The sequence below is a fragment of the Arvicola amphibius genome, chromosome 7 (assembly GCF_903992535.2).
Source record: "Arvicola amphibius chromosome 7, mArvAmp1.2, whole genome shotgun sequence".
NCBI lineage: Eukaryota > Metazoa > Chordata > Mammalia > Rodentia > Cricetidae > Arvicola > Arvicola amphibius.
This window is the reverse complement of record NC_052053.1, coordinates 71,563,304-71,586,024: the sequence shown is the minus strand read 5'-3', so window position 1 is coordinate 71,586,024 and position 22,721 is coordinate 71,563,304. Positions and strand designations below refer to the sequence as shown.

Below are 22,721 nucleotides of genomic sequence, written 5' to 3'. Positions count from 1 at the left end.
CTGCCTCCTGGCTAGCTTATGCCCCGAAATAATTACACAGAAACTGTATTCTTTTAAATACTGCCTGGCCCATTATTTTCAGCCTCTTACTCACATCTTGACTAACCCATATCTAATAAACTGTGTAGCACCACAAAGTGGTGCCTTACCAGGTAGATTCTAGCATACGTCCATCTTGGGCTGGAGCTTCATCGCGTCTGGCTTCTCTCTGAGGAGAGGCACGGCAGTCTGCCTAACTTAAGAGAGGCGTGGCATCTTACTGATCCTTCTACCTCACTTCCTCTTCCTGTACTGTCTACTCCACCCACTTAAGGGGCGGTCTATCAAATGGGCCAGGCAGTTTCTTTATTAGCCAATGAAATCAACTCAAACAGAAGACTCTCCCACATCAAGTTTTCATCTGGAAACAAAAATGCAACACAATAGCATGGCTGAGAAACTTAATTGTTCTTTTTTTAAAAATGGATTTGTGGATCATTTTATTATAAATGAATGGAGAAAGAGAAACATCACTTAATGTTTTGGCACATTATCCTGAGGGTTGATGAACATGGTTGCTATTATTATAAGTCTGTAAAAGCTATAGCTTCATGCCTGAATCCATTATATAGGGGCATAAGAATTGTAGTGTATGCTTGTAATCTAAATCCTAGGCAGGCTGAGGCAGGAGGATTACTGCGAATTTCAGGCTAGCTTTACCTACATCACAAGACCTTACCTCAAAGGTAATTTAATTTTTTTTAATTTTAAAATTAAAAACTAAAAATGTAAACAGGTACACAATTAATTATTTAGTTAATCAATTCTCCCTACCCTCTTCAAATTTCCCAAGACAAAAACTAGGCACTTTCTACTTTCTGAACTAGTTAAACAAACCCCGCTTTTTAGATGCATCTCATGATCAACAGTTAAGTTCAAATTAGGTAAAATAATAATTAAGTTTCCTAACCATACTAGCCACTTCCCAAGCTATATGCCATGGTGGCTACTATACTGAAGAGTGTGAATACCAATAAACAGGGCTAGTGCCAAATTGCAGACGGCAGCAAATCTGAAAAGGAACGGTGATCAGTGTGTGCTGTCTTCAGAATAAAATAATAGATAATGCGTGATTCTTAGCGTTATGGAATGCATGAATCAGTAAATGCATAGATTGCATGACAGTGCAGCTCATTGGTCAGTTGCTAATGGAATACGAACCAATTCATCCCATTCTGTGAAAGTTTCTCTTCTAAATGTTCTCTGACCTTTGTGTTGCTTGATAGGCACATCCGTCCTGCTCAACAATAGACAGTTGAAAAAGTAGCCTATTCTTTGGTCAATGAGAAAAATGCGAATTGATTGCATGAATACTTTAGTACCAAATTAATGGCTTTTTAAAATGTTCTAAATCTAAATGGCTCATTGTTTTAAAACTTGGTAGGTGACACCACAGAAAGAAGAATCTAGGTGACTGAATTCCTCTTTGAGATGGGAGTTTGGCTGGTGCCACTGTGGTTAAGACACTTTATGACTACATAATAATCAATGAGTCTTGCCAATCAGGGCTGATTTCTTGGTAGTGTTCATCTACAGACCAATGATATGAATGTATTATGAGACAATTGCTATCGGTCTAATTGGCATATATTACTCACAAAATACTTTATTTGTGTACTGCATTTACTTAAAAGTTATCTGCTCATAACATCTCAGGCTGCATGTACAATAGGGCTGCCACCATGCACACAAGTCTGCTTACAGCTGAAGTGATTAAAGTGAAGGGAAATGTAAAATTCAAGTTCCCTGTCAGTGTGTCCACAGTGCACGGACTCGGCAGCTACCTGAGATTCTGGGGGGGCTGTGTTGGAGATGCGGTTAGTAGCATGCTTGCATTATTCTGCAAAGTGCTATCAGAGGGTCCCTCATACTGTAGGGACACACAGAAGAGGAAAGAGGGACAGACACGAGGACTATGAGGCAGGCTTGTGAGCTGATCCACCCACAGTTCACTGAAGGCCCCTGGAAAAGGTTGGGAAAGAGCTAAGCTAGGAGAAAAGAACCTACGAGGAGCCCTGGGGTCCACACAAGCTTATCGTTTCTGGCTATTTCTTTTAAATACATGAATATTTATTGTATTTGCTGCTAGTGAGACAATGAATGGGTCAATAAACAAAACCGTTTCTGAAAGAAAAAGAAAGAGGTCAAGGATTGCTTATGGATCAATGAGGAGTACCCTGGAATGCCTGAATAGAGGACTTGGATTAAGCCCTGTAACTCTGAGTTCAATTGAAAAAAAAATTCCCATTTATTAGCTCTTAAGGATATGCACTTGATCCAGAAATCAAAAATAGTACGGGTCGTACTCTTGGGTTTCTGTGCATTAAAGCAGTGTGGAAGTCAACCGAGAACCCTATAAATGAACACAAAAAGATGGGTTGTTTCTCTTCCAAATGTGTGAGTGCTTAATGCGATAAGAATCATTACTAATGTATTTAGGAAGCTCTGGGCTCTAGGAATGCATCGATTAAGGCTGATGCTGCAAGACAAGGAATACCTGGATAAATGTTTGTTCTTTTCAGATATGTTGTGGGTTTTTTTAATTAAGGAAAGGGCAAAATATTTATTTAATTTGATTATTCACTAAATGAAATCCCAGTTGAAGAGGGCTTACCCATGAGTCTAGGCTGACAACATGCCCCCAGGTGAACACCTGTGATTTCTGGTGTACTTTTTATTGCATTTCAATTCCATTCCTCGGTTTAATTAAACAATTAAATTACTGAACATATAATATAATCTGGCACTAGTATTGTCTGATAGCTCTGAACTGACAACAGCAATAGCGCTATCAAACATAGACTAAGGATATTAGTATCTCAATTAATAAGGCCAAAGTGTAGGCCAGGGAGGACCTTTGTTATAAAATAGCACTCATGATTAGTCTGGTTCCGATTCTCTAGAGAAGGCAAATAAACCCAGCCCTCACGTTTCTTGCCATGGTGACTGTATTTATTTGTTTCGACACACTATAGAATTACACAGTGTCTGTCCCATCTCCTTGAAGTTGCAGGCATAGAAAAATCCCATATGCAACCAGATGACTCCGTGCATATTTACTCTTGACAGCTGCAGAGACTGAGTCAGAATCTCTTTCCTTCTACATAGGTTCCCTCAGGAGGTTTACCTCTCCCATCGTGAGCAGGGGATGTGTAGCAGACAGACACATGGACAGTCTTGGTGCATTGTAGCTTTAATGCTTAAAAGAAAGAAAAAAGAAAGAAAAGTTGACATTCTTAATTTCTTAAAATTTTATTATAAAAATGTTACAAAAATTATTACTCGCTGAAATGAACCAGACCCAAAGACTTACATTTTATTAGGTGACAATACATCTAAACAGCTACAGAAAAAGTTTTGCTAAGCGTACATAAGCTAAGTCATTACATTTTCGCCCTCCACAGTGCTCATCCCTCAGAAGCAATGGCTTTGGTCTGCTTTAAACACGGGACCCCGCTCACAAACTCTACACTTTTTCTCGGTATTTACATGAAGACCCCCAAAACCTGTGTGAGTAATATTTAAATGCATTGCTTTTCTCAATGGGATGCTCTGTGTTATTATAGAGTATCAGATAATGATATCTGAGCAAAAGATTCGGTTGTTCTGAAGAACACACAGCCATAGACACGCATTGCTAGAGAGGATGAAGGCTCACATGGACCGATGATGACAAGGGTCAGCACTATAAGTCACTGACGATGACTACAATATTTCTGTCTGAGGTTCACATCACAACACATCTCAGGTGCTCCCCTCCGTTAGCCAGGAAACAGAAGTTCTGCCTGTGCGGCACGCACTGGGCATTAGAGTCAGACCCTGTCATGCATGTTCTTTTCTCAGTGGATCGATGAAAGGCGATACAAATACACACACAAATGCAAATGTAAAGGAATATTTTGAGACATTGATCAATTAGAAAATAAATATTTGACCACAAATTCAGCTACTACATGTGGAAAATATGGAAGTCTGTTAAGATTAACTGGCATAAAGATTATATAAAATTTATCCAAGTTCACATGTGAAGTGGAATTAATGAATTAAGCCCCAGTATGGGTTAACACCTTAATTTTAATTTTGAGTCTTACTTGATTTCTCAAGACACCATCCAAACAACCTGAATCCTAAATAACAAATAGTGAAAGGAGAAATGTAGACATAATTTGAAAAATATCACATCTTTTTATATTTTTTCCTGCTTTGTACTCTCTGGATGGATGATTGTTTCCTGGCTGGGAGGTCCATGGCTTTCCTAACCTAAGATCAAGGGAACTGATGTAAGTGGAGGCAAAGTTCTTGTTTTGCTTTGGGTGGCTTTGATAAAATGCTCCTGTCTTAGTAAAGGCCTGCATAGGCTCCCGTTAGGCATCTGCAACTGTGTTCTCAATTAAATATGACCATGAACACAGGGTTGAGGATCTCCAAAGTTAAGAGAAAAGACAGAGTCAGGGTGGCATAGACCTGTTGAGTATATAACTTTAATCCATCAGGATCCTGTGCTTGGAGTTTGCGGTGAATAGTTGTGGAAATCATGTCAGCGACATGGCTAGTTAAGTAGTACAAATGTAGAAAGTGAAGGAGAAACAAAAAGGTGGTGTCGGATCGATGATGAGCACCGATGATGTATGATCTGGGGATAATGATTACAGGTCTGGGAGTCTGAGGTCCACACCAGAACACATGTAGAGAGGAGCTGTAATAAAATGTTCGATATAGTATAGCATGTTATTATCATAACATTTGTGTTCATGAGTTTTTTTCCATATTTATAATTAGAGTAAAACAGAAGAAATGAGAGGGCAAGGCAGTCTCCAAAATAATACTGAGTAGTAATATTAGCAGCACATTGGTAAGTGGGCTTTTAGCACATTCATGAACACAGTAGCTCCTGAAGACAAGATGACTGAGGAGTCCACAGAAAGTAAAATTATAAGAACCTTCTTTGTATTGTCAGAGCTATGTCCAGTGTTTCTATCCTTCGTAGATCATATGACAGTGTCATACATACTTAGGCGAGTGATAGAGATATTAATGCATACAAGCAGAGTGCATGAGGGAGTGAACAAAATGCCATTTTTTTGTTTTAATGGTCTCTTCTGTCTTGCACTCTCAGAATGGATTCCGCCCCCAAGCGGATTTTTCACTCTCCCTTTGCCCGTGAGCCTCATAATGAGCTGTTTTAGGCTGTCATGCAGACACAGTGTGAGTACCGTTTGTGTTCGGATGTTGTGTTCTTGGCGCTTCGAAAGGCCATTTACTGTATTCAAAAGACCAGTCATGGCCAATGCTGAATGTATGTGAAACATAAGATTTGAAAAACTATTGTCCAATTAAGGATATGTAATGAAAACAGTCCTTCTCATTGCATAGACACTGAGGAACTCTTAATTATACCTAAGGATCTTGTACTTAGTTTTTTGTGAGTTAAATTTACCTCAGTAGTACTAGCGATCAATTGTGCAATAACTGTGCCTAAATGAATAGAGGAGGCTGATGTTGGATCAGTGATGACTGCGGGTGCTGTATGAGTCGTGGATGGTGACTACAGGTCTGGGAGTCTGAGGTTCACATCAGAAAATGTCTAGTGATCTTAGCGATAGATGTAAGGGATAGTCTATTTTATAAATAGATGAATATAAATATTATTGTAACATGATACAATAATATAAAATGATATAAACACATATTAGTAACTCATTTTCCAATCAAGACATAATTCCACAAAGGAACGACTTATATATGCTAAATACAGTAGTATATTCACCAGTGATGACTCTGATGTCAAATAAAGTAAAACTGTATTAGTGTTTCTGCTAGATTCACAGCTATGACCATTTGTTTTCTTAAGAAGAAGACCACATAGAGTAATGTCAATCTTTTTATAACTGCTTCTGTTCGATACTTTCAGAATAGATACCCTGCAAGCTGATTTTATACAGTCTCACCTGAAACTGAACCTTGTGCTCCAGCTTCTGTGCTCGCAGGATAGACACCGTGTGGGTATCGTCCGTGTCCATGTCTTGGTTTATATTGCTCATAGATTGCTCATTGTATTTATGGAGGAACAATCTTGGCAAAATTGTAAACATGGCAAGTGTATAAAATATAATGTTTAACAAAATTTTGCCAAACTAAAATTATATTAATCTTGATTTATTTACTCAGCAGGATAAGTGATCCTGCAGAGGTCTGAATTATACTCAAGGACCTTGCCGTTAGATTTTTGTGATTCATAACTATCTTAATATTCTGAGTAATTACTCAAAAACACATACAAATTAATAGAGTAGATCGGGGCTCATGTTGAATCAATGATGACCGGATGTGGTAAATGATTCTCGTATCATGACTACAGATCTGGGAGTCTGAGGTTCACATAGCAACAGCTAGCTTGTACCACAGTCACTGGCAGCAAGGATGAGTGCTAGTCTTGTCTTACGCTTAGTTTAAAACATATTTTGTAGCATATATTCCAATTAATGTGTAACTTCATAAGAAGAGTCCTAATAATATACCACAATATGTGACTAAGGATGCCATCTGAACCATAATTAAAGCCATGGCCATTTGATTTCTCAAGAAGCAGACATATTAGTCTAATATGTACTTGGATGAAGAGTATGAGGAAAGAGGCAAGACAGGCAAGTGGAGGGCGTGGATGAGAGAACTGCAGAACTGGCAGTCTGAGGTTCACCTCATTAAATACTTAGTATAAACTCATTATCTCATGACAGATATTAGGAATAATCTACATTAACAGTTACATAAAATATAAATATAATTTCTATGTCATTTTATAATCAAGACTTAATTGCATGAGTGTATTAAAATATATACCCCAAATAATACCTCATTCAGATGAGATGGCTGAGTTCATCGCATGAATTAAAATTATAGGCAATGTTCTGGTAGAGTCAGAGGAGCAGCCCTTTGTTTTCTCAATAAGAACATACAGTAGTGCAGTGCATATGTAAATGAGCGATAAGAGGAGAGGAGTAAGACCAGCGAGCAGAGAACATGGATGAGTGAGCAGAATGCCAATATATTTATATTTCCTGCTTTATATGCTCAGAATGGTTCTCCCCTGAATTGATTTGCAAATTCCCACTTTGATGTGAGCTTCATGTTCAGCCCTTTGGATTCATAATATAGACACAGTATAAATATAGTCAACATTCCTGTGTTGGTTCATGTCACTTTTAGTGACTGCGCATATTTTGATTAAAAACTCACTTATTATCTGATAAGAACAGCCATCACCAAAGGGTTAATATAGCATATGAGTAAGACACAGTGTTCATTTTTTCCAGATTAAGAGTGCAGAACAAAATAGACACTAATCATGGTGAAAGAGCCTTGGAAACTCTGAAGTATACTTAAGAGTCTTGTCCTTGGATTTTTGTGATGTATAATTATCTCAGTAGCATTAGTGGACAATAGCTTGTAAATCAATAGACAAGTAGATTAATGGCGACTGCTGGTGCTGTATGAGTTGCTGATTGTGCCTGCAGGTCTGGGAGGCTGAGGTCCATAGCGTAAAATACCTACTTTATACCCATTATCTTAGTGACAGATAGTAAGAGTAGTTTTCTCTTATAATTAGATATAATATTAATGAAAATAAATTAGGAAATCTTTTTAAAATCAATACATAATTTTACAAGAATAGTACTAAAATGTTATATCAAACAGTTCTTTTAGATTTGATGGCTGAGAATACCATGCTACATCAACTAAAACCATAGGCAATGTTCTTGGTAGGGTCAGTGCCGTGACTGTATTCACTGTATACATATAGAAAGCATAAGGAGAGTGGAAATTTAATGTGGGCATATTGCATGGATAAGAATAGTGCATGCCAATCTTTTTTTTGTGTTCTCTTCTTCTTTGTACTCTTAGAATGGCTGTCCTAAGCTGATGTATAAATTCTTCCTTGGTTGTGAGATTCCTGCTCTAATCCTTGTAGTCCTAAGATAGACACAGTTGCATGTAGTCAGTGTTCATGCCTTGAACTTGGTACTTTTAAAGACTACGCACACTATTGTTGAAATACTACTCGCCCTCTGGAAGACCGACTGTGTCCAAATGGTAAATAAAGTTTCTATGTAAAATAGTATGTTTAGCAACGTTTTTCCAAATTAAGAATTTAAAATTAGACAAATGCTCAACAAGGTAAAAGATTTTGTAGATGTTTGATGTATGCTCAAGGATATTTTCCTTAGATATTTTCATGAATTATACTTGATCAATTGCTCAATAACAATATAGATATTAATAGAGAAGGTGAGGGCTGATGTTGGATCTATGATGACAAAGGGTGGCATATGATTCGTGGATCATGAATACAGGTCTGGAAGTCTGAGGTCCACATCCTAAAATAATTAGATTATATTCCAGATGCCAGCAGCAGATACAAGTGATAGTCTACTTGTATAAGTATATACAAAACAAATAAGTTGGTAAGGCATTTTTAAATTTGTCATGGTTCCACAGGACAAGTAGTAATCATATATACTAAACCAACCCAGTATTTTTCTGACAGAGCCTTTGAGATGCCTTATGAACTATAAGTAAAGCCAATGTTCTTGGTAGGGTCAGAACCATTGCCATTTGTTTTGTCAATGAGAACAAGACATAGTGTAATGTACGCTCCGATGAGAGTTCAAAAGAAAGAGGCAAGACCAGCAGAAAGGATGCATGGATGAGTGACCCGAATGCCAACCATGTTTTTTTTCTTCTGCTTTGTACTGCTAGAGTGGAGCTACCAGGCTGATCTTTGGTCATGCGCAATATAGACACAGTGTGAGTACAGTCCATGTTCTTCTCTTAGTTTTGTGTGCTTTGCACAACAGTTCACTGTATTGATAAAGGATTGTTATCCTCTGAGAAGGGCAGGTGTCACTAAAAGGTTAATATGGCAGGTGCTTAACACACAAAATGTTTGGTAAATCAGGAATAAGTAACAGACTCACCATGGCAACAAAAGAGACTCATCATGGCAAAAAGATGCTGAGCTCTCAAATATATTTAAAGATCTTGTCCTTATGTTTTTAATTCATAAAAATCTCAATGCTATTTGTGATCAATTCCTCAGTCAGCACATAAGAATTAATAAAGGGGGCTGGAGAGATGGCTCAGAGGTTAAGAGCATTGCCTTCTCTTCCAAAGGTCCTGAGTTCGATTCCCAGCAACCACATGGTGGCTCACAACCATCTTTAATGGGGTCTGGTGCCCTCTTCTGGCGTGCAGGCATACACACAGACAGAATATTGTATACATAATAAATAAATAAATAAATAAATAAATATTTAAAAAAAAGAATTAATAAAGTGAAGGGCTGATGGTGGATCCATAAGGACCTCTTCTTGCAAACTCTGTGAGTTTTGGATTGTGACGACAGGTCTGAGAGTCTGAGGGTCACATCATCAAATGCCTCGTATATACTGATGATCTTACTCACAGATGTTAATAAGTAATATTTTGTCAAATTAAAAATGTATAACAAAATATATACTCAACACTGCAGTATCCTGAGGAGCTCTTAAGAATGCTCAAGAATTATATCATTAGGTTTTGGTGATTCATGATTATTTCAATAGTACTAGTGATCAATTGCTCAACAAAAATGCATAAATACAGGAGAGGAGGGTTGATGTTGGATCGATGATGAACAGGGGTGCCTTATGAGTCGTGGATCATGACTACAGGTCTGGGAGTCTGAGGTCCACATCGTAAAATATCTACTTACCCCCTCGTCCCTGCCAGAAGATATGAGTGATAGTCTACTTTAATAAATGGGCAAAAATGTAAATTAAATTGTCAAGGTGCTTTCCAATTAAAACATAACCCCATAGGAAGTGTATAAAATATATGCAAAATACAGTACTTCCTTCAGTCAGCATGATTGAGGAAGCCACATGAAGTAAAATCATAGGCAATGCTAGCAGTAGGCTCAAAGCCTCGTGTAATATTTGTTTTCTCATGAAGAATGCATCATAATGCCATACATAATTATATGAGTGATAAGAGACAGGTACAGCAAGTAAACAGTGCATGGATGAGTGAACAGCATGTCAGTCTTTTCATATTCTCTTCTGCTTTGTACTCTCAGGATGGATTTCCCCCTAAAGACGATTTACACCTCCTTTGGTTGTGATCTTCATGGTCAGCTCTTTGGGTTCATAATATAGACACAGTGCGAGTACATTCAGTCTTCTCATGCTGGTTTGTATTGCTTTTAATGTCTGTTCCTGCATTGATAAGGATCTCCTTATGATCCTGGAAGAGCCATTGTGGCCAACATGTTAATCTAGCTTGTGCATGAAACCCAATCTTTAAAAAGTGTTATCAAATTAAAAAGTGTAATGAAAGAGACCCTCATCATGTCAAAAGATCCCAAGGAGCTTTGAAGTATACTTAAAGATCTTGTCTTTAGATTTTTGTGATACACAGACATCTTTATAATACAGTGATTGATTGCTCAACAAACATACATCAATTAACACAAAACAGGAGGACTAATAATGTAGAATCAGTGATGACCAGGGTGGCTGTACCATGACTGCAGGTGTGGGGAGTCTGAAGTCCACCTCACAAAATACCTAATATATACCCATTATCTTAATGATATTAATAATAACCTACTTTTTCAATTAGGCAAAATATCAATAAAATAAATATAGGTCAAGCATAGTGGCTCATGTCTTTAATAACCTTATTCAGGAGGCAGAGACAGATGGATCTCTGGACAGCTGGGGCTACATAGAGAAATCTTGTCTTGAAATACACCCCCCTCCACACGCAAAAAAAAAGTAATTTTCTTTTCTTTTTCCTTTACTGGGACTTGGTTTCTCTATGTAGCCCTGGCTGATTTATAATTATCTCGATAGTACTAACAATCAATTTCTCTATAAAATGCATAAATTAATTGAGAATAAGAGGGCCAGGGCTGGATCTGCCGTGACCACTGGTGCTGTATGAGTCATGGATCATAACATATAAGTCTGGGAGTCTGAGGTCCACATCATAAAAGACCTAATTTTTATCCATGATCCTACTGACAGTTGTTAAGGAGATTCTATATTTATAATTACATAAAAATATAAAACTTAATTGATAAGTTAATTTCCATCAAGATAGAATTGCACAGCTGGAGTTATAAAAGCACATACTTCACTCAGTATTTCATTTGGCCATGATGACTGGGGATACCCAATGAATTAAAATTGTAGGCAATGTCTTTTTTTTTTGCCTTAGACTCTTGGCCATTTCTTTTTTTCTCAAGAAGAATACATGATAGTGGATTGATACTTACATAGGGATAAAAAGAGAGGGGTAATGTAAGTGGATAGATTTCATTGGTATGTAGTCAGAACATCAATTTTTTTTGTGTTCTCTTTTGTCTTGTGCTCTCAGAACAGTTACCCCGAAGCTGATTTTAGACATTCTTCCTTGGTCACCAGCTTCTTGATCTGCTGTTTGTGTTCGTAGCATAGATACAGTGTGAGTATAGTCAATATTCACATCTTGGTTCCGATACTTTACCAGCTATTTATTGTGTTGATGAAATATGTGCTTCTTGTCATCTACAAGTGCAACCATGGCCCAATTGTCACTATGGCGTATGGGTCAAAGGCGATATTTAAAAATTTTTGCCCAACTAAGTTTGTGCAACTCAAGAGATCACCAATGTCCCAGATATGCTGACTAGTCCTGAAGTATAGTCAGGGATCTCGCCTTGGATATTTGTTGTTAATGATCATTTCAAAAGTTATAATGAGCCATCATTACACAAACATCCAGAAATTAATAGACAAGAAGAGGGATGATGTTGGATCAATGATGACCGTGGGTAGCTTCTGAGTCGGACTGTGACTACAAGTCTGTGTCTGAGGTCCACATCATAAATTATCGAGCTTATACCCACGACTATGGTAGCAGAAGTATATGATAACCTACTCTTGCACCTAATAAAAATAGGAACAAAATTAACTGTTTTTACTAAATATTTTTATTACATTTAAAAAATTAATTATATCATTTTTTTTCTTTTTGCTCTCTCATTTTCATATACCCCTCATTAGTCTGACTCAAATTTATACTGTTATATGTGCGTGCATGCGTGAGCGTGTGCATGCGTGTGCGCACAAACACACACACACACACACACACACAAACACATTTTCCTAAATATAATCTGCTCAGTTTATATGACATTACTCATATATACGTTTTCAGGGCTGACCCTTTGGTATTGGTTAACCAATTGGTTTGCTCTTCCATTGAAGACTATTGCTTCCAATTTCAGAATTCTTTAATTGCCTTTAATTGGAGGCCTCATGGGCTTTCCCCAACCACTGTGGCATGCCTATTGGCATCTTTCAATTAGACAGAATTCCATAGGAAGAGTACTAATAAGGTATACTGAATAGAATAGTTCATTCATACAGCATGTCTGAGGATACTGCATGGATTAAAACTTTAGCCTATGTTCTTGGTAGGGTTACAGCCATGTCTAATTTCTCCCCGTGAAGAACTCATCTCAAAGTCACACATAATTACATGAGTGATAAGAGATGGGTAAGGCAAGTAGCACAGTGCATGGATGAGTGAACAGAATGTCAATCTTTTTATATTCTCTTCTGATTTGTACTCTCAGGATGGATTTCCACCCAAAGATGATTAACACCTTCTCCTTTCATTATGATCTTCATGGTCAGCTCTTTGGGTTCGTAATGTAGACACAGTGTGAGTACAATCAGTTCTTATGTTGGTTTGTGTTGCTTTTAATGGCTGTTCTTGTATTGATCAAATACTCTAAGATCCTGGAAGAGCATCCAGGTTCAACAGAGAAAATTTGGCATGTACATTATGCACAATGTTTAAAATATAATTAAATTGAGAATGTACAATGAACCTAGATCCTCAGCATGTCTAAAGAGTCTGAGGAACTTTCAAGTAAATTCATATCTTAACAATAAATTGCTCAACAAACATGCATAAATTAATCAAGAAAAGGAGGGCTGATGCTGGATCTGTGATGACAACTTGTGCCGTATGAGTCGTGGATCATGACTACAGGTCTGAGAGTCTGAGGTCCACATCATAAAATAGCTACCCTATACCCTGATCATAGCACAGTTATGAATGATTTCCTACATTTGATTAGATGAAAATACCTGCATAAGGCTTTACCAATTTAGTCATAGCTCCACAATAAGAGTCCTAATTATATAAACAAAAACAAAGTCGTTTATTCTGTCAGTATGTTTAACTGGTGCCATATAAACTAAGATTATAGCCAGTTTTCTTGGTAGTGTCTGTGCCATGCTTGCCTGTTTCCTCAAAGAATAACAAATGGTGGTATAGAGCACACATGGATGAGGGTTGACATGAAAAGGGCAAGATAAGCAGATAGACTGCACGAATTGCCTAATAAAATGCAGCAAACACAGTGTCCTTCTTTACACCATGTTCTGATTTGTAGTTGTAGAATGGATACCCCCAAGGCAATTTACACGTTCTGCATTGGGCCTGAGCTTTGTGATGAGCATGTTGAGTTTGTAATATGCACAAGGCACAGTGTGGATATTGTCAGTGTTCTTATATTGTTTGGGTTACTTTGAAAGGCTATTCCCTTTATTGATAAAAGACTACTTATTATCTGGGAAGAACAAGTAAGATCAAAGGGTGAATATGGCATGCATGAAACACAATATTTAACAAGATTTTGCTAAATTAAACTGTGTAATGAAATGGGTACTCAACTTAGCAAAGATCTTGAGGAACTCTTAAGTATTTTCAAGGATCTTATCCTTAAATTTTTGTGAACATAATTGTCTTGATAGTACTAGCAATCAATTGCTCAATAAATGTGCCTGAATTTAATAATGGTGGCCAATGGTAGTATATGATATGTGGATCATGACTGTAGGGTTAGATGCCGGAGGTCTACATAAAAAAAAAAATCTAGCATCATCCCATGATCCTCGCAGGAGACATGAGAAATAATCTACTTTTATAGTTAAATAAATAAAATAAATTTTTAATGAATTTTCTAAGTAAGGCCTAACTCAACATTAAGAGTGCTAATGTGTTCCAAACACAGTAGTTCATCCAGAGCAAATGACTGAGGATAGCACATGAATTAAAACTACAGGAAATGCCCTTGGTAGTGTAAGAGTCAGTTCTTTGTTTTCTCATGGAGAACACATCATAATGTCACACACACATCAATATGTAGGAAGAAGAGAACAGTACTGAAAGTAGGGAGGCTTACCTGGGTAGGTAGATGGACTATCAATCTTTTTATGATCTCCCTTGCTTTTCAGAATGGATATCATTAAGCTGATTTTACAGTCTCCCTCGGTCATGAGTTTTGTGATCAACTCTTTTGATTCGTAATATTGTCACAGTGTGAGTATGGTCTGTGTTCTTGTGTTGATTTGGCCTTCCTCGAAAGGCTGTTCTCTGTATTGATAAAGACTATTTATCATCCGTAATGAACTGCTATTAACAGAGTGTAGCACAAAATATATTTTTCAAAGTTTGCCAGTTTACAATCTGTAACAAAAGAAATAGTCATGATTGCAAAAGATCCTATAGAGCACGAATGTATGCATCATGATCTTGTCCTTTACATATTCATGATTCATAATTATATTAATTATAGTCCTGATCAATTGGTCAATAAACAAACATAAATTAATCAAGAAGAGGAGGTCTGGTGTTGGATCTGTGATGACCACTGGTGCATTATGAGTCTTGGATCATGACTACAGGTCTGGGAGTCTGAGATCCACATCATAAAAGAGCTAGCACCTACCCATGATCTTTGTGACAACTTAGGAATTGTCTACTTTTAAAATTAGATAAAATACCAATAAGTATAAATTAGAAGGCGTCTTACACTCATACTTCTATAGAAAGAGTGCTAAAACTATATACCAATCACAGTTGTTCCTTCAGACATGAGTGAAGATGCCATATTAAATTAAATTATATGCAGTGTTCTTAGTAGAGTCATACCCATAACCCTTTGTTTTATCAAGAAAGAACGTATAGTTTTGTAATGCACATTTAGATGATAAGAAGAAAGGGACATGGATAAGTGAACAGAATCTTAATCTTTTTATGATCTCTTTTGCTTTGTACTCTCAGAGATGAATACCCTCAAGCTGATTTCCACATGCTTCCTTCGTTATGAGGCTCATGATCTGCTCTCTGTACATATAATAGATGCTGTGTGAGTATGGCCAGTGTTCACGTTTTCATTTGGGTTACTTTTAATGAATCATTGCTTGCCATCTGAAAAGATGGCCAAATGGTTAACATGCCATGTGAGTGAAACAATACTTTTTTTTTTAAATCAAAGCAAGCCTATGTATTAAAAGAAATATTCAGTAAAGCAAAATATTTTGTAAATGTCTGATGTATTGTTTAGGTTCTCAGTAGTACTAGTTACCTATCACTCAATAAACATAAAATAAAAATAAAAATTCATAGAGAAGGATCAGTCCGATGACCATTGGTGTCATATGAGTTGTGGATCATCACTACAGCTCGGTATATCTGAGATCCAGATTGCGAAGTATATAGTTTATACCTGTAATCCTAGCATCAGCTGTGAGGGATGATGTGCCTTAATAATTGGATATAAATATAAATAAAATAAATCAGCAAGGCATATTTAAATTAAGGTCCAGTTATTTACAAGAGTATGGATAATATGCAACAAGCCAAAAATTTCATTCGGATAGGATGAATTAGGATACCACATGAAGTGAGATTACAGATATTGATTTTGGCAAGTCCAAAGCCATATCCAGTGTGAATTTTTTAAAACAACATATCATAATGTGGCACATACTTAAATGGCTGAGAAGAAGGGAGTTTGTATACACAAGCAATGCGTATGAATGAGTAAGCAGAACATCAATGTTTTTATATTCCTGTGTTTTTATATATGGCTAGCAATAGGCAATTTCCACATTCTTGGTCATGAACTTTGTGGTCTTGTCTTTGTAGAACAGACATGGTATGAGCATGGTGAGTGTTCTTATTTTGGTCTGAGTTGTTTGTAAAGGCTGTTCTTTATTATGCTATCAGCACTTGTTAGCTGGGTAAAGCAGCCATCATTGATCCAACATCAACCCTCCTCTTTGCTAATTTACATTGATCATTAGTACTATTGAGGTAATTTTGAATCACAAAGAAATCTAAGGACAAGATCATTGATTATACTTTAAACCTTTATGGGATCATGACCACATGTCTGGAAGTCTGAGATCCACTTTGTGATATGGATAAAGTCAGTCATGCTCAAGGGTCCTGTTTTTCAACTCATTCTTTCATTCACAATACTATTTTTCATGTTCATGACTTTTATTTTCTTTTTTGTAATTAGATCAATGAATAAGTTATGACAAGATTATTCATAATTAAAGTTAGATTGAGAAGTATTTCCCACGTATAAGAATGATGCTGTTTATGAATTCAAAAACACTGTAATTCTATTAATCCATAAAAAGACCAAAGTTTTTTATCTCTGGCCAAAATGGTAAATAAAGACCTTATTCTTTTAGGGTCAAGGCTATGTTCAATGCTCTTTATTTTTTCCCAAAATAAATGTAACTATATTCTCTTTGTTCCAAAATGACTAATAAAATGAGATAAAGAAACCAATAATAACAGTGAGAAGGATTTTGTGTTATCCCTGTGGTCCCAAGGGCTAAGACCAGAGGACTGTGATTCCAAGGCCAGTTTGTGTTTGTTACAGCAAGAAATAATAATAATATTTAAAATAATGTAGTTATAATAATTAAAATATAATAACATTATATAATTATAATAATGGTAGTAGTTCAGGGATAAATGGTTCTGAGGTGTTCCAATCATGGCTGAGAATGAGAGCATAGGGAAACTTTTCCCCTCCATGGGGCCAATGGATTTCTCAAGAGAAAGTCTTGTCACACACCAGCTACCTTTTGTTTGTTTTTATTTTTGGCCTTTGATACTTTCTTTTTTAATTGAGATTAGTTTTTTTCATACCATATATTCTGACCATGGTTCCCCTCCCTTATCTTCTCACTGATCCTCTCCACCTCCATACCCACCCAACACTACCTCTTTTTTCTCTCCATCTCTTTAGAAAACAAACAAGTGAATAGCAACAACAGCAAACAGTAGACAAACCAGAATAGAACACAACAAAGAAACATTAGAAAAAACAAAGAAAGAAAAGCTTATGAAGGACATTCACATGTAGGGACAAATACGCGCATAGAAAACCCATAAAAACACAGAATTGGAAATGATAACATATAAATAAAACACCAATAAGGTTCAAATTAAAATGCTCAGATAAAGCATTATGGGATTAAAAATCTTTAAATATATCGGTTAGTTTTCTCTGAGTTGGTCTTTCTTGAATTACTGTGATTGAAAGATAAAATGAAAATGAATATGGACATAATAGGATTCCATTCATATTTTGTTTTATTTTATACTCTCAGAATAAATGCCTTCATCACTGGTCACCGGGTTCATGCATCATAGGGACCCACGTGAGTCAAAGTTTTTGTCTTCGTTTTAATTCTTTGCCCTGCTTTCATAAAGGAATCCAAGGACCCATGGCCCAGTGAGAAATATGATATGCCATGAAACACTTGGTTCAATACTTTGAAATTAAGATTGATATTGTCACAAAGTAGCCTACATATAGCTGGTTTTCATGATTCATAATTATATAATTTTTGTTAGTGAATGAATCACCAGCTAATAAACAAGAGAACAGAGAAACTAGAGGCCAAGGTTGGATCAGTGATGACATCTTGTTGGGTATGAGCCGTGGATCATGACAACAGGTCTGGAAGTCTGAGTTCCACACCTTCGGGCATCTAGTGTGCATGTTCTGATTCTAAAGGCACTTGCTAGGGATGGTCAAGTATGTCATTCATCTTTTGAAGTTTCATTTTGTTTTTAAAATTGGGTCAATTAAAGAATCCTTAGGCAATTATGTAAATTAAATTAAGCAGCTCAACATTGTTCAGCATGAGAATCATGCTAGCTGAGAAGTAGTAGCAAGCATGGACACCATGCTTGTTTAGAAATGCACGACAGTGATGGACTAAGTAAGAGTAATACATTTAGTTACAATAATGAGCCCTTGTTTTGTTTGGGGCTTGAGGCTTCATTATTGTTTTATCAAGTAAACTAAAGTGTGACTGTTTAGCTCCTACCCAAGTGACTTAAACATGGAAGGCAAAATGAAAGAATAAAGGATAGAATATAATTTTTTTGTAATTTTTCTTCTTTGCACTGTCAGCATAGATGCTTTCTGACTGATGTTCACATGCTGGTCACCAAGTCCACAGTTACCCTGCATGTCACGAAGACAGAAACCAATGTGAGTACGGTAAAAATGCCTGGACTCAGTGTGGGGGGATTCTTTATGCTATTGGTAAAAGCATCATCCAGCTTCCACTAAGGCCAACTATGGCTGACTGAGAAATAACCATGGCTGTCAAACATTATGCCGATTAATCAAAACTTAACACTTTGTGCTTCAGAGTCACATAAAAGTTACTGATAAAATAACAGATTAGTTAATAAACTAATGTAGAAATTAATTGAAAAGGAAAGGTCCTGTTTGGGTCAGTGATGACCGCGGGTAGCCTGTGAGTCACACATCATGATTGCAGTTCTGGAAGGCTGAGGTCCACACTGACTCTGAGAAGTGATCCTCTCCACAGATGTGGGAACAGAGGACACATATGTCCTTGCTGGTAGTGTTAATGGGTTTTGGTTATATTGCAAATAGATCCATGAAAAATCAATAGATTTATAAGATAAAATTATAAGTAATGGGACATTGCACTTATTAAAATTATAGAATGAGGATGTAGTCATTACTACTACATATTGGAAGTATTAGTATTTCATTAGTAGCTTCTATTATATTCCTTCTCTCTGATGACGTGGATTGTAGAAGCACAGGCCAATGTTCTTATTTTGAGTTAGTAGGAAATTCAAGTGCTATTCTGTTTCTGAAGAGAAAGTACACATGACTGGATAACTGGATGATAAATTGATTCAGCAGAACAACTTCTCAGTCCTTTCTTATCTGTCCTTCTCAGAAAGACCAACTCCAGAACAATGAGTGGATTCTGCCTGGTCCTCACCTCCAAGGTTGCCTGTGTTTTTAGGGTCACAGCTACAATCGTGAGTAATGATTACATCATCTCTTAAATGTTTTCCTAGAGGATGTTCCATGTAGAGATATGTTGTGCTTACACTTAAATGTTTTCCAAGAGTATATTCCATGTAGAGATCTGATGTGCCTACAATGGTCAGTAAAAGGCAGTTGTCATTAACCATAAATATGGGATCATATGGAAATTTGTACAAGGTTTGACCTGAACTAATAAAAAATGCCTTGCTGCCACCACTTTATATATTGTGAATACCAGATGTTAAAATCAAAGGAAACTTGAGTTACTACCTCTGTTGATAATACTCCTGTAGTGAGTTGTTGAAAAGATTCATTGGTGTACTCATGTGCTTTTATACTATTTTTGTAATTTTATATATTAACATTAGAAAAAGGGTCAATAAACAAATGTCAATATAAATAGTAAAGCATCACGCAATTAGGAAAATGTCATGGAGGAAGACAATCTATAGTCACAAATTAACAGCACTGAAATAAGTTAAGGGTAACATAAGGGCAAGTGCAGTTGCTAGTTCAGTGGTATAGCGCCCTTACCTGGGTTCTATCTTCAATACCACAAAAACAAATAGAGACGACCTTTAAGAATATTACCTTTTTGGCTGATAATTGAATTATGAATAGACAAATAAACAATAGTGATGCACACGCATGCGTAGTCATTTCTGGTTAGGAAAGCTAATGTTTATCTGAGTAATGGAGCAAACTGAGCAAGGACACTGAATGCAAGGCACCATAGTTTCAAGCCACCTTTTGGCTTTGTACCTCTACTCATCAATGTGACGAAGATGGTGGCAGATGCCTCTGATTGTCACATTGAACCTAGTTAGAGCAGTAATGTCTCATTTGCCTGAACATGCTGTTTTAAAAAGTTTTCCCTCTAATGTTGGAACACTCAGTTCTAACTGAGATGTCTCCATCAAATCCCCCCCTTCAGGGATCAGGGAACCCTATGGAAGAGGAGATGCAAAGATTGTAAGGACCAATGAGAATGGAGGACACCAAGGAAACGAGACCTTCTAGATACAGCAGGACTGATGCAGATCTGAACTCATAGAGACGGTGGCAGCGTGCATGGGGCCTACACAGGTCTAAGCCAGATGGGGTCCCAGCGCTGAGAGGGGAAGTGGACACAAGCCCCCATCCATAACTCAGAAGCTATCTCCAATCGATAGACTCTCTCAGAGGAAAAACTCTTTTTCTCCAATGGAATGTCCCTGGATACATAGACTACCCCTAAGAGCAGGCTCCATGCGCAAGTGGCCAACACAAAATGAACTCAATGGCATTTTTGGAAGATCTTGTGACACATAATGCTTTGTCTGGGTATTTTTTCTTACCCTACAGACATTTTGCTTATATATTGTGGTTTCTGATTTTAGTTTTTATGAGTTTTCTATGTCTGTGAATGTATGTGTCTCAGAGCCTGCATTTGTTTCTGGTGATTTTACGTAGGCTCTTTTTTTTGCCTGTTGTTTTTGCTTTGCCTTTATATTTCCTCCTCCTTAGTTTAGATGCCTATTTTCATTGTAATGAGAGAATGGAATCATTAGTGTGAATTTGGGTGGCTGTGTAAATGGGGAGGATATGGAGGTGTGGGACGATGGGAAACCATAATACAAATATATTGTATGAAAAAAGTACATTGTCAATAAAAAGCATTTCCTCTGTCACTAAAAAAAGTGTGAAGGACAATTATTGAAAGTGGATGGATGGGTCACTGGAAATGTAAACAAATAATATGAGTGAATGGATCCTCATATCACAAGATCAAAGACGTTGCGAATCCTGATGTCCATGTGGGATGTGACTAGATCTGACCCTAAGGTATTATATGTATATGTGAATATTAACTAAAATATCCTTTAAAAGAAAGGTAGAAGCAATTATTTTGCTATTAGAAGAAAATTAAAATATTAAAGTGTTGTCTTTGGGGCTATGAAAAGTTGAGAGTGTGCATACGTGTCTCTACGCACATGGGGAGGAAGCTCAGTCAGTGGGACAGACTTTATCAAGTATTCACAAGGTCCTGGTTCTCTCTCCAGTACTACAAAAGAAAGTGGCCAATGATCAAAGTACACCTTCTTGTTAATGACCCTCTGAATATTGACAAATGATAACATTTGTGTGTTCTACCCAGAAAATATAAGTATTGAAAAATAAAAACTTAAGTCACCAAATGAATTAAACATGGCAGCAATGACTTAAGAGTGACAGGAGTATACTTTTTAAATGAAGTATTCTACATTGTGTTCCTTGAAAAGGACACTCTTGGGCTGAGTTTGAGATTTGTCTACAGCCATTGCTATGTGAGTAGCTCTGTAGGGTTGGAGCGCAGAACTGATGTGAGTTGCCATGAATGTTTTGATGTATATACGCTGCTCGCTTGAAATCTATCAAATATAGCTAAACAAAAGCAGCCATGGTGAACACAGAATTGATATGTGGAGTCGCATTGGTCAATCTATACATGAAATCTTAATGAGTCCCAATGAGTTACCTACCATTTTAGCAGATGATTGCCTAGGTTGATGAAGAACTTGGCAAGGTTTGTTCATGGTTAGAGCACATTAGTCTGTGGACTTTGATTCTTTACAGGTAGCCAGAGAGTTAATTGGTAAACAAGGCTGGATAATAAGACGTGCAGTAGCCAGAATCCGGATCAATATGACTGCTGGGGTGAGTCACAGGCAGTGAATTGCATCTGGAACACTGAAGCCCAAGAGAAAAATAGTTATAACTTTTACCCACTCCAGAATGAATGCTATAGATTCATGATTTCATAAGAGTCTTGTCTGAGTTTGTTTTTCACAGGTTTTGATTATTTTGCAGTCAGGAAATCAATAAGAGAATGTACAATCAAACACTTGGCTGGACATGTTAAAGAGGTATGTTTTTATTGTGAGTAATGTAAAAGTATAAAGAATCAATGGATAATTATGAATAAGTAAAGAAGGGGTATACTGTCATATAATTATAACAAAAGAGCACTATTCATAGTATTAATGCTAATGAATAGTGATAATTGACCAAGGGACAAATAATCAGAGATCTTTCTTGTAGGAAATAGTAATGACAGAATCTAAGCAACGGCTGGTATTCTTGCTTTGGGTTATTAAAGTTCACTGTTGTCTGGTTTTTCTTAGTAGACTATAAAATATACATTAAGCAAAATCAGATACATCCAACTGACCAAACAGTGACTCAAAAACACCAGGGTCAATGGAAGAAATGTCTCAATTTTTATCAGGGTCCACTTCACTATGCAGTCAGGTTGAGGCTACACTGGGCTACATAAGTCCTTGCCTTATTTAATTCCTCAGTATACACAGTAAGTAAGGAAAGGTGGGGAAAAGGGTTTGTCTGTGGCCATTCTTAATGCAACAGCATCAGATAGCGTGAATGTGCACTTAATCTAGCCCCCCCCAAAGCCCATGGAAACATCACAGTT

At 36.9% G+C, this 22,721-nt stretch overlaps 2 long non-coding RNA genes, 13 other non-coding genes and 1 pseudogene across 18 annotated transcripts in view; all 16 read left to right on the top strand.

Annotated features, from left to right (window-relative positions):
• Positions 1–8,923, top strand: part of LOC119819027 — a 36,668-nt gene extending 27,745 nt beyond the window's left edge. For both annotated transcript variants that reach the window (XR_005286213.1, XR_005286212.1), the window contains 5 exons: positions 3,444–4,319; positions 5,156–5,244; positions 5,951–6,038; positions 7,942–8,130; positions 8,797–8,923. This is a non-coding gene — a long non-coding RNA (uncharacterized LOC119819027). The remainder of the gene's footprint in view (positions 1–3,443; positions 4,320–5,155; positions 5,245–5,950; positions 6,039–7,941; positions 8,131–8,796) is intronic.
• On the top strand, positions 3,699–3,770 carry LOC119820115. Its single transcript, XR_005286385.1, has one exon. It is a non-coding gene; the product is annotated as a small nucleolar RNA SNORD113/SNORD114 family (small nucleolar RNA).
• On the top strand, positions 4,641–4,712 carry LOC119820102. Its single transcript, XR_005286373.1, has one exon. It is a non-coding gene; the product is annotated as a small nucleolar RNA SNORD113/SNORD114 family (small nucleolar RNA).
• Positions 5,540–5,611, top strand: LOC119820093. The gene has a single exon (XR_005286365.1). It is a non-coding gene; the product is annotated as a small nucleolar RNA SNORD113/SNORD114 family (small nucleolar RNA).
• On the top strand, positions 6,347–6,418 carry LOC119820101. Its single transcript, XR_005286372.1, has one exon. It is a non-coding gene; the product is annotated as a small nucleolar RNA SNORD113/SNORD114 family (small nucleolar RNA).
• LOC119820118 lies at positions 7,503–7,574 on the top strand. Its single transcript, XR_005286387.1, has one exon. It is a non-coding gene; the product is annotated as a small nucleolar RNA SNORD113/SNORD114 family (small nucleolar RNA).
• On the top strand, positions 8,340–8,411 carry LOC119820086. Its single transcript, XR_005286358.1, has one exon. It is a non-coding gene; the product is annotated as a small nucleolar RNA SNORD113/SNORD114 family (small nucleolar RNA).
• A 665-nt stretch (positions 8,924–9,588) lies between the features above and the next one.
• On the top strand, positions 9,589–20,901 carry LOC119819050. Of its 3 annotated transcripts, XR_005286215.1 has the most exons (9): positions 9,593–10,266; positions 11,458–11,544; positions 12,701–12,789; positions 14,373–14,457; positions 15,202–15,286; positions 17,556–17,606; positions 18,368–18,448; positions 19,179–19,263; positions 20,208–20,901. It is a non-coding gene; the product is annotated as an uncharacterized LOC119819050 (long non-coding RNA). The 3 variants fall into 3 exon arrangements; XR_005286217.1 differs by lacking the exon at positions 14,373–14,457 and having other exon boundaries at positions 9,589–10,266; XR_005286216.1 differs by lacking the exon at positions 12,701–12,789 and having other exon boundaries at positions 9,591–10,266.
• On the top strand, positions 9,699–9,770 carry LOC119820089. Its single transcript, XR_005286361.1, has one exon. It is a non-coding gene; the product is annotated as a small nucleolar RNA SNORD113/SNORD114 family (small nucleolar RNA).
• LOC119820104 lies at positions 10,992–11,064 on the top strand. Its single transcript, XR_005286375.1, has one exon. It is a non-coding gene; the product is annotated as a small nucleolar RNA SNORD113/SNORD114 family (small nucleolar RNA).
• LOC119820112 lies at positions 11,874–11,941 on the top strand (annotated as a pseudogene).
• LOC119820087 lies at positions 13,072–13,143 on the top strand. Its single transcript, XR_005286359.1, has one exon. It is a non-coding gene; the product is annotated as a small nucleolar RNA SNORD113/SNORD114 family (small nucleolar RNA).
• Positions 14,772–14,843, top strand: LOC119820088. Its single transcript, XR_005286360.1, has one exon. It is a non-coding gene; the product is annotated as a small nucleolar RNA SNORD113/SNORD114 family (small nucleolar RNA).
• On the top strand, positions 15,550–15,623 carry LOC119820117. Its single transcript, XR_005286386.1, has one exon. It is a non-coding gene; the product is annotated as a small nucleolar RNA SNORD113/SNORD114 family (small nucleolar RNA).
• Positions 17,856–17,927, top strand: LOC119820097. Its single transcript, XR_005286369.1, has one exon. It is a non-coding gene; the product is annotated as a small nucleolar RNA SNORD113/SNORD114 family (small nucleolar RNA).
• On the top strand, positions 18,693–18,764 carry LOC119820096. Its single transcript, XR_005286368.1, has one exon. It is a non-coding gene; the product is annotated as a small nucleolar RNA SNORD113/SNORD114 family (small nucleolar RNA).
• Positions 20,902–22,721: the final 1,820 nt, after the last annotated feature.